At 39.1% G+C, this 11,847-nt stretch overlaps 2 long non-coding RNA genes across 2 annotated transcripts in view; both read right to left on the reverse strand.

The window, feature by feature from the left end:
- The window catches only part of LOC124272648, a 29,961-nt gene extending 25,864 nt beyond the window's left edge, over window positions 1-4,097 (reverse strand). The window contains exon 1 of the long non-coding RNA XR_006897384.1: window positions 4,014-4,097. This is a non-coding gene — a long non-coding RNA (uncharacterized LOC124272648). The remainder of the gene's footprint in view (window positions 1-4,013) is intronic.
- A 3,320-nt stretch (window positions 4,098-7,417) lies between these two features.
- Window positions 7,418-11,792, reverse strand: LOC124272649. Its single transcript, XR_006897387.1, has 5 exons — window positions 11,318-11,792; window positions 9,964-9,987; window positions 9,173-9,716; window positions 8,523-8,773; window positions 7,418-8,492 (listed from the first exon to the last, which is right to left on the reverse strand). It is a non-coding gene; the product is annotated as an uncharacterized LOC124272649 (long non-coding RNA).
- Between the last annotated feature and the right edge of the window lie 55 nt (window positions 11,793-11,847).

Raw genomic sequence — 11,847 nt, forward strand, 5'->3', positions numbered from 1 at the left:
AAAATATGCTTTCATATAGATATAATGCTTTAAACAACGTTGAAATATCTGTCTGTCTACTCTGCACAAAACACGTCAGGAAACAAAATAGATGATCCATGTTCTCTGTGGGAAAGCAATTCTGTTTAACCACGTTAGTATCTAAAGTAGTGTATAGTGAGTGAATATGGTTTTACGTGAGTTTTCATAAGTAGTAGCAAACTGTCGCTGACGCCTTTGGCTAGGTGGATAAAATGGGACAGCTTTGAAAATCCCCCATACCTTTGCATCACAATAGTACACATAATTTATCTTAACGAATGTTTAAAGAAAGACAGAGAGACAGACATAGCTTGGCCCATGTATGTAAACAAGATATAAAATACACATAAAATATACACATAATATTTTACATACATCCAACCTTAACAGGCTTATGAGACACTGTTATCTAGACGGTCAAAATATACATCATAGAAAGATTTTTATAAAACCATATCAATACATAACCTTAGGTAAAAATATCTTAAATCTCTTCGTGTAAATATAGCATCAAAACAAACTGAAATTCAGTCATATATTTCACTAACATGGAACTGACCAGTCGATTTGAACCACTGCTTCACGGTTCACTGACTGCCGTGGAAGCATGGGGTTTTATCCATGGGGATGGGTATAAATGATATATTCTGCCTGTTGATTTGTAATACACCACCCAAGCAGTGTACAACCGGCATACATGCTAATCTGTTCAAGGTCACGTGAATCAATCAGAGATAGACATTCTTACATGAGGTGAATAAATGTGCATTATACGAGCTTAGGAATCTTGAACTTGCAGTTACATTTTCATTATTTGTGTACATTTGTCCCATAATGTGTGGGACTCCATTATGTTCTTGTTGACATTGTTGGTGGCTGAAGGTGTTCCTTTTTTCACAGTTTGGAGCGAGTGAGTTTAGTTTACGCCGCTCTCCAGCAATATTTTTATGGCGGCGGTCTGTACATAACAGTTCCAGTGATCAACAGCATGAGCGAGTGAATTAGATGAGTGAGTTTACTTTTACGCCGCACCCAGCAATATTCCAGCTATATGGCGGCGGTCTGTAAATAATCGAGTCTGGACCAGACAATCCAGTGATCAACAGCATGAGCATCGATCTGCGCAATTGGGAAGCGATGACATGTGTCAACCAAGTCAGCGAGCCTGACCACCCGATCCCGTTAGTCGCCTCTTACGACAAGCATGGGTTACTGAAGACCAGTTCTAACCCGCACCTTCACGGGTTTCACAGTTTTGTCTTCTTGAGAGCGTACGTAAGTCTCAAAACATTTGAAGTAAATTTAGATATACCAGGTTTATAATAGTAGGATACTTGTGTTTTTAAGTGATGGCTAAATTTGTGCACAATCGCCAACGTATGAAGGGACCATGTAAGTCCTTCTAGGATTCTCGCAGGTAGCTAAAGTACCGTTAGTCCCGATTGTGATCTAAATTCAGTTGCTGGCTGTCTATAACTTGTTTTCATTTTGTGTATTGTCCAAATAGTGCTATTATATAAATATTAAATGCCAGGTTTAAATCTGATTGATATTCTGGATATTTCACTGTCCCTTGACGACAGGTTATATACTATACATTTATTCCTCATCAATGTTTATTTAGTTCAAGTCAAAATATGGCTGAAATATTGCCGATGTGACGATATACTGGAGTATATTAACTCAAATCTCACACTCAAATCGTTTTCATCAGTGATATGTTTTTTTATTACATTTTTTTTCGCAAACAAAACAAATTAATTGTGAAATTAAGTTAGCCTGCCAGTGGGTCAAACTGTTTCGCCCATTGTGGACTGACATTTATTACTGAGTTTTGAGTAAAGGAAATATTTTAGCCTATGGCCGATATATTTGTTATAGAGGCTCTCATTATCCGAATTAAGTCAAAGATTGTATCATAATTTACAAACGTGTTCCATTGTTTTTCTTCAAAACACAAAACAACATGTATTTTGAGCAAATGTAAGATTCTCGCCCATGGGCCAATGCCTTTTCGCCCATGGGCGAAATTGTTAAATAAGGCTATAAATTTAGTCGAAATTATTTATAACAATTTAATTTTTTGTCATGATACTTATAAACATACAATCATTCATTTACAACCTTCAAAACAAGGGAAAACTTGTATTTTGAGTAAAAGTAAATATCCTCGCCCATGGACCAAAATGTTTTTCGCCCATGGGCGAGATGTTTTAACATCGCTCTAAATTAGCTGAATTAAGTCAAAATGAGTTGAATTTTGTTTCATGATACTCAAAAGCATACACTCATTCATTTACAACCTCCAAAACATGGAAAAACATGTATTTTGAGTAAAAGTAAATATTCTCGCCCATGGGCCAAAATGTTTTTAATATCACTCTACATTAGCCGAATTAAGTCAAAATGAGTTGAAATTTGTGTCATGGTGTTTATAAACATACACTGATTCATTTTACAACCTCAAAACATGAATTCTGAGCGAAATTAATCATTCTCGCCCATGGGCCCACTGTGGGCGAGCGAGTTTAAATTTAAAGTTTTCGAAAAAATCTTTTTCATTTTTCATCGTTGGCATATATTCCTAACAACTGCATGTTTAATTTGGTAGAATCCCTTGTCAGAAAGTGCCCACAGTGTGTGGAGAGTTTCTGGACTTTTGTGAGTCCAGAATTAAATTGTGACGTGTTGTACTCATTTAATTATTGCATTTTTTAAAAGAATTAAATTTGTTAAACGAATTGTAAATAGATACTTATTTTTGTATGGGAGGTTTAATTTTGTAACTCAGATTGTTAGTGGCTGTATCCTCAAGGGGGTTAAAGTACTGTAAAATTATTGTCCTCCTGAGAGGGTACGTAAGTCCCGAAACATTCAAAGGCAATTTAAATTTACCAGATTTTTAAATGTAGCATTTTCGTCATTTTAATTAGGCTTCCCTTGACCATAATCGCCAGCTGCTGATGGGTTGATATAAATCCAGCTAGGGTCCATTCAGGTAGCCAAAGATCCGGCCCTATCTCATCATGTGTCCTGCAAGGACAATACTTTTTCAAAGCACTGTTTTCCGCAAAATCAACACTGTTGGCATTTCTCAGAGCATACAAACATATTGCCTACATATTGTTGTTTTGCTGCCGTCAGTTATTCGATCTTCCATCAGATGATCAGGCATCGCTGCCCTTTTTGAAGAATGAAAGATCTGACACCTTTGTTCTAAAAAGGGGGTGCTAACTTAAGATCCATGTGTATTGTTCGATAGCTTATAGATCTAATGGATATAGCGAACCCTAGTTTCATATCACGGCCTTTGTCCTTTTCGGAGAAAGGGATATTAAATATTTCCTCTGCTGTAAGTGTAATGTCGTTTCTGGGAGTAAGCAATATCACGGCGGGGGACACCAGAAATGGGCTTTACACATTGTACCCATGTGGGGAATCAACCCGGGTCTTCAGCGTGGCGAGCGGAAGTTTTAACCATTAGGCTACCCCACAGCCCAACGTTGTTTCCAGCAGCCTTTGGTGAAATGTATATTTACATTAAGCAAACTACATAAAAATCTCTCAACGAAGTATAGTATTACACCTATTCGTGTTGTAATGATTTAATGGCCTAGATACTGGCGGTACACAGGCATACGTACATGATACATTCATGTATTCTGATCTATGGACACACCGATTATCCACAAGCAATAGATACACACTAACACCGACACCACCCAATCCACCTCTCCCTATCCATACAGACACACATACACACACACACACACACTTATACATATATGTGTTTGTACAGGGTATGCGTGTGTGCTGTCTGTGTGTAAAGAGAGAGAGAGAGAGAGAGTGTGTGTGTGTGTGTGTGTGTGTGTGTGTGTGTGTGTGTGTGTGTGTGTGTGTGTGTGTGTGTGTGTGTGTGTGTGTGTGCGCGCCTTGTGCCTGGGCCCCCATGCTACAATCAACCACCCACCCACAGATAGACACACACCTACCTTGCTTGGCAGGCAGCAGTCCGTTTCCGCGACGGGAACCTCTGAGCGTTAGCGAATGTAAAGTTTCACATGCACGTATGTCAAGTTATATCCAAGTTCAACACTTTGCTTGTAACACAAGCTGGGTCGTGGCGACATGCAATGTTATCTCACTGCACAAACACAAATAGAGGCTTTTTAAGCAATATCCTTGGTAAAGGATGCTGACGGGGCAAGCTATGATGTCACCACGTGACCATCTCAAACACGGTACACCTACTTTATTTAAGATCAACCGTAAGGCGACGAGGATCACCTGTTCACCCGTACCATTCATGGGACAATATTACGAAGTCATGATTGCTTTTGATACCCGAAGCGAACTGACGTACTGGGCCTACGTGTTTACTTGCATGGTTTTGTTTTGTGTTATGGTGGTGGTCTTTGTTTGGTTGGTTTGTTTGTTTTCTTTTGAATACATAATGTCATTTCGAAAGTTATCAAATATTATATTTATTTTAATTTATGGCAAGATTATCATTCTAAAATTGCTAATAGCTGAACGGATGGTAAATCCAGCTTGGGTCCATACAGGCAGGAAGCAAATGTACTGTAAGTCCTCATGGTTCCTAGTATGGTGATCTACCTTCAGTTGTTGGCAATCTATAGCTTGTTTTTTTTATATTGTATCGTCTTGTATACTTAAATGTTTAAATTTAATTACTTGTTTCAAAATCTGTGATAAACTAGATGTTTTACTGTCCTTCGTTGACAGGTTTTTATAATTCATCTATAATTATCATAAATATATAACTTGATATAGTCACGATATGGCTGAAATACTGCCGATGTGACTTTAAAAAATTAACTCAGTCACTCAAATATTATGTTATATTTGGGATTACACTTTTTCAGTATAGATTCTAGTACAAGTAAATGCATTTAATCCTGAATTAAAAGTAAATTTGCTTTAAAATTAAAACATAGCAATATTATTTAAACCTTATATTATTCAAATCACGGGCTATAAGCCACCAGCAACCACTTCAATGAAGATCATGGGTACTGAATCCGTGAAGATCCGGGTTAGAATTGGTCTTTAGCAATCCCTGCTTGTCAAAAAAAGGCGACTAACGGGTTCGAGAACCAGGCTCACTGACTTGGTTTGTGCATGCTATCGTATCCCATCTACGTTCATCGATGCTCGGTACAAAACAGCCAGTACGCTTACATACATCCAACGGCTGAAGACAACTAAGCAACGTAGAGATACAAGGCACACATCTCGCGGGAGCAATTAAAAAGACAAAACAAAACTTAAACAATATACAAAGACACAAATGTCTCTATGAGAAAAGGCCAATAAGACAATGAATATATAAATCCCTCTGCCCTCTCACTTTTATAGAATGGGATAATGATAGCTTTGGACCAGGGCAAGGGAACTCCTTGATAGGGCCATTCAGGTATTCATCAAACAGGTCCCAAAATAGCTAAACCAAGTCTCTGGAGATATATTATTCAATGATGAAACCCCACCTGTTATAAGGTGTTTCAGTTTTTGCCAGAACGTTTAAGGATCACATATTGCATCATTCAATTACATGTACATGTTTATCATCATGATTTTGCTAGACACCGTCTTAAAAGAATCATTCTTAATATTATGTATGTTTGGGATGGTAATATTCAAATGAGCACGTCATTATTGGACAAATGTAAGTGCAACACAAGACAGCCATTGATTGCGTGAGACTGTGCCAGCTAACAGGCACAGCAATGTGTAAGTTCATTTCTACACGCAATAGTCCCGAGTCTGTTTACCAGCTGATTGCATAACTGTTAATTGCAGTGAAAGTTTTGAAAGAGTCATGTCTGTTACGACTACTGTACACGCACTTACAAGTGTTGGTGTATGATATAAATAAAACATCTGTTTGGTTGGCATTTTAGAAGTTGATGAATATTAAGAAAAATATAATACTTTATGGATAAAAACTTCTTTATTGTACTATACTTTTCTTATAAACAAAACACTCACTCACATAAATGCATATATACATACTATGCCGATATCCAAAACCCTAAATAAGACACCACTCGGTCCCTTAGCCTCTAAACAAAACTAAACATACTCCTTAAGTGACTGTTAATTAGTTCTGTATACATGGAAATAGGTCAAGTTTGATGTATTGATTGATGTATATAACTTCTGTTATTTAAAGTCACCGCCACCTCAATGTATATACAAGGCTGACTGGTTGATGATGATGATAGGATATCTATATAGCGCACATATCCACGTAACTAGTACATGCTCAAGGCGTTTGAGTGTTCACTTGATCAACTGATATATTTGCTGGCATTCTTTTAACCAACTCAAGTCCCTGGGGAGTATTCAACTCATGCAGCCTGTTAGGCGCAGCGAGTTATCACACAGCCTTATCCTCACAAGGTACCCATGTGCAGCTGGGAGAACTGGGACACACAGTCACAGTATTTTGTCCAATGATACTATACCCGCAACTAGGTGTCTGCACGTGTCCGTGTGTCCACCATCTGGTCACCTACCGTCAGATGAGTGGGTTCTTTTTGCACAGGGTTGTGTACTGCACACTAGGGTTGTGTGCTGCACACTAGGGGTTGTGACAGTACTGAAAGAGCCAGCAAGTTATGTTAGCTCCAAGGTTTTACAGCCAGTTACAAGTGGGGATCGATCCAATCACCTTTCGCTTACTGGCGCGGCGCCTTAGACAGCTCGCCCACCATGCCCCCATGACCCCATGAATGGTTGAATATGTCAGTAGCTCACGTGTTCCATCATTTGGCACACAGTTCATAAACGTGATGAGATTACACTCATTGAGCGAAACCTCTTTATCCGAGGTTCAAGGGAGGCTACTCTATCTCACTATATCGGACATATGCGAATGTTGGCCAATATTCGAAAATAAACAACGTCTGAAACGTTGTCGACAAGAAATCACAGATATCTGGCAAACTAGTACTTATATATACAGTCTAAGGGTTAGTAATCGATGTGTACTTAACACACCCAGGAGGACAATGACTGAGTATGGTTGTACGCCGCATTTAGCAATATTCCAGCAATATCACTGGGGACGGGTAACTTACTGATACAAAATGCATGAAATGGTTACTTACAGTGTAAAACAATTGCAAACAACACGGGTACGTGTGAAACGTGTGCCGCGTCATTGATATTCGTGCGTGTACTCCACAGCCTCTGCTGTCTCTCGGATATCTCCCATGATAATCAGCAAACACCTACAGTCTGTATCTAGAGTTAGCTCCCTTCAAAACTCAAACCGCTGATAATGCGGTTTCACCTATTACTGTGCCAAAACACCAATCTACATATGTGTTATACACTTTCCTCTGGGTTTACAAATAATGAAAGATAGTCGCGTCAAAACGTGTTGATCTCCTTTGAGACTGACTGACTGAGTTTGGTTTTTACGTCGCTTTTAGCAATATTCCAGCAACATCACGGCGGGGGACATCAGAAATGGGCTTCACACAGTGTACCCATATTGGGATTCGCCCTTTTAGAGACACTCACAGTTCCTCGTCTGCATAATGTAAAGGAAATGAAACCAAAAATGTTCATGGGCAAGCATGTAAACAAAACACGTAGATAAGGTGTTACAATATGTATAATGACTGCTCCCTTCCACATGGGCAGAAGTACGTATGCTCCAGACATCCGGGGCTCTGGTTCAGTTATAAAGCATCATGGTCCGACCTGAATGTGTTTGTTATCTGTTCTAATGAAGTTGCCATGGTTGGGGAAGATATGAAAATACTTCTGATGAAGACAGTGTTTCAATGCAGTCTCACTTGAGTGACGACACACGTATCATCAATGCCTCTGTCAACCAAATTATTGTATGTAATTCTGATGAAATAGCTTCATTAGAGTTCGCCATAGCAAAGTTTTCGCAGTTGGGGTAGGCATAAATACAGACAGTCAGTCATACATCACTCTGTGACTGACTTTTTACTCACTGTTATCCACTCAGGTCCGGCATGTTGTGTGCAGTGGTACCTGGAGGATTCAAAGTTACTCTCAACAGTCAAGATCTCTCCGAATCTAGGATGGCCACAAGATCTGGTATTTTCTTATCAAGAACCTTCGAAAGATCTTTCATTTCATTAGCCTTCGAACGGAGTTGCGCAGCAACAGCAGATGGTCTTCTTTCAATTAACCCCACAACATTTGAAATCAACTTGTACACGTCTAAAGGTAAACAGAAGGGCAGACAGGAACACTCCTACAAACTTTGATATCTTAAGTCCATTTGCAACGATGTCGTCCATAACATCGAAAACAGCCAGCAGCAGTGTAAGCGATTTGCTATAGTCGACACTGATGACAGGACAACCTTCTCTTTGGGCGTTCATTTCGAGTCGAAGGCTTTGCAAACATCCTCGAATTTCAAGTATAACCATTTGGGCTTCTTTGATTTTGTCCTTTGTCTTTCCTTCCACAACAAGTGACACTACTACTTCACCTACACCCCTCCAACACCGACAGCAGCAGCACCAGTGCAAGGAGCATCCCAACGGGGCCAAGCAACAAACCTGATATTGACAGAGCAGTTCCAATGAGTCCCGTGCCTGCACAAATTACTTTCGTGAGTCGGTTGTTTTGTTCAAGTTCATCTACATCTGCTGCAATTTCCATCAATGTTTTGCTCACTGTGTTGGAAAGATCGTTGCATTGTGTTAATGTGGTGATAAGTTTCTGTACTCCGTCTCTGCAACAGATAGATACAAATTAAACACAAAATGTACTGGACATATCTACTACTAAATATGTTGATATTACATTTGAGTACGTTTCAAACAAAGAGTCATTCTTATTTTCCCTGGTGCATGTTGACAAGTCTGTATCAAGATCCATCGGTCTATTACAAATTTAATCTTCAGGAGTTGTCTCAAAAAGTAATATCTATTATTTGTGTAATTATCTTTTACGTCAGTGCAAACATCTCATCCTCTGTTTTATTTGTAATGATAATAATATGTTATTATCTCGGGAATGTCTGTAAGCGTGTGTGCGCTCAACACAAATGAGGCAAATGAGCAATGTATTTAAAACTTCAGATGCTCGGTCACATCAATGGTGGCACCAAACTTCTCAAAGTAGCACTCACCCTGATGGTCGTCCTTCTCTCCTTGAAATGAACATACTCCTATGGTGCTGATAAGATTCTCAAAATTTTGTCTTCTTTATTCCAAACATGTCAGGAATGCATAATAAATATGCATACGTTTCTTGAGTTCTGTTATTTTTTCCGTGAAGGTCTTCCTCGAGAAGACATCAAAGACTGATACAACTTCCGTAAGAAAAATGAAATTGTCTTTTTGTGTAAAGTCGAACAGCAGCTGATAGGTCTCGCCCAAGTTGGCAGCTGTAAGAGAGAATGTCCGCAGAACGTCTACTTCCATCATGGACGGTTAACACAAATCCGAACCTGTGGGGAATTAAAATGACAGCTTCACAAATAATTTCAAGTGGAAGAATAGCGTCAGGAGAAAGTTTCAAGAGCAGTTCGTAAAGATTCTTCAACGAAGGCAAAACATGATGCTGTCGACCCATCGTCATTTTCTTCACTGAGTTCTGAAGCTCGATTAATCACTTCTTTGTAACTTCTGCTGTCCTTCTGGCCAGGTTTTTCTTAGGCTCTGTTCGTTTCCCTAAAACAGCAAACATCATCAATCAATCACACAAATTATACTCATAAAATGAAAATTGCGTTTGACTAGCACTCCAATTTAAATTACATAAATGCAGCCTGCAGAGACTTAGTAAAATGTGAACCAATGCTTCTGACATACGTGAGTCATAAATAACCTTTATATAATCTTCCTGGAAGATATTTACATGCAAAACAAATTCAAAATCATACTTTCTCTCTAGTGCTTTAGATTTACTTACTTTTACCATCGTGGTGTTTTGCTGGACCATCTGAAATGATATCGTAAAACCCATTTGAACTTAAATATTTAAAGCTTTCACGTGGATAGAAAGTGCATACGCATAAGATTTTTGACAATTAATAAAATATGTATTTCATTCAATATTACCGACTTCACATATTCACATATACTCATCTTTTCGTCCAGTGACAAGAATTCAAGCACGAGAGTCAAACAATATTTCATTAACAGTGAGTGAGTGAGTATGCGCGGCAGTTAGCAATATTCCAGCAACATCACGGTGTGGGGACACCGGAAGTCGCCTTCACACATTGTACCCATGCGGGGAATCGAACCCGGACCATCGTGTGATGAGCGGACGCTTTAAACCCTAGGTTACCCGACCGCCCCAATTTTACCCATATATCGTAAATGTTAATATGTGTGTTGTTTGGGATTATTTTCTTTTTGTTTTTTGTTTATAGAAATTTCGGGATGGGATTTAAAATGAACAGGGGCTGTTAACATGGGGAAAGTTTTACAGACTAACCGACCATGTTTTACTATATTAAAACTGCCACGGGTCACATTGATGACGAGCGTGGGGCACAATCTGGGACCAGTATCTGGTATTGTGCTGTTCAGAGACGGAGTTGAGCTAACAGATCCCATGTGTGATACATTTATTTTTTACAACAATATTTCCTTAATAGTGAGTAAGTGAGTGAGTGAGTATGGTTTTACGTGGTTTTATAGCAATATTCCAGCAATATGAGGGTGGGGACACCAGAAATGGGCTTCACACATTGTAACGCATGTTCGGAATCGATGCGGGCCTTCGGCGTGACGAGCAAATGCTTTAACCACTCAGGGCAACCCCTTATTTCATTAATAAGGTTGCTTGGGATTTTCGATTAGACATCCATTGAATGAGTCCAGACTCGATGACACACTCATCAACGTTACAAAGCCCCAAGTATAGTTGCCTATTACAAGTATTTTATAGATAATCTTTCTTTTATCATTGTGTCAATATGGTCCCCATACATTACAGGAAATTATAGATTATGGTTGGTTTGATGTTTAACGCCCAACCCAGCAATATTCCAGCTATATGGTTGCGGTTTGTAAATAATCGAGTCTGAACCAGACGATCGAGTGATGAGCATCATGAGCATAGATCTACGCAATTGGGATACGATAGCATGTGTCAACCAAGTCAGTGAGCCTGACCACCCGATCCTCGCCTCTTACGACAAGCATGGTTTGCTCAAGACTAATTTTAACCTGGATCTTCACGCTATAGGTTACGAGGAATAGGGAAAATCTAACGAAAAAGTACAAAAGAAAAGAAAAATTCCATCAAAACAATACATTACCAGTCTTGCGTTTTCTTGTCATTGCCTTATACCACTCTTCAGGCTCGATTTGTCTGAGTTGGCCATTGTGTACTTTGTATGATACAGGCCCGGTCTGGGCATAGAATAATATACCATTCATTGGAGTTATGGAACATTCCAAGATCAGTTTACCGAACTCGTTCCAGTGCCAAAAGATGTCAAAGTCGGAGTCTTCAGTATTTTTAAACTTCCACTATAGCTGCAAAACAGTGTCGATTCCCTAAAGAAATATTTCAAGTGAAAATGACTCGTGTATCCACAAAACCTTGGGAATGCCTTCTTCAAGCACGATTTTCTTGGTTTTGTATCGCTGATATAATATTTCATTTTCTCCAACTCCGAGAAAATATGACCCGCCTTCTGGAAGTTTGGCAAAGGCTGTCAAGTATTCACGAAGTCCAAGTTCCTTCCAAATGTAAAGTGCCGTTTTTCGGGATTATTCTTCAGTTCTTCCTCAAGAAATGATGGTGGTTTGAACCGTTTGAATTCACAGTAATTTCCGTTTGTTT

Source organism: Haliotis rubra, unplaced genomic scaffold (assembly GCF_003918875.1).
Source record: "Haliotis rubra isolate DU_JTF1 unplaced genomic scaffold, ASM391887v1 Scf1710, whole genome shotgun sequence".
NCBI lineage: Eukaryota > Metazoa > Mollusca > Gastropoda > Lepetellida > Haliotidae > Haliotis > Haliotis rubra.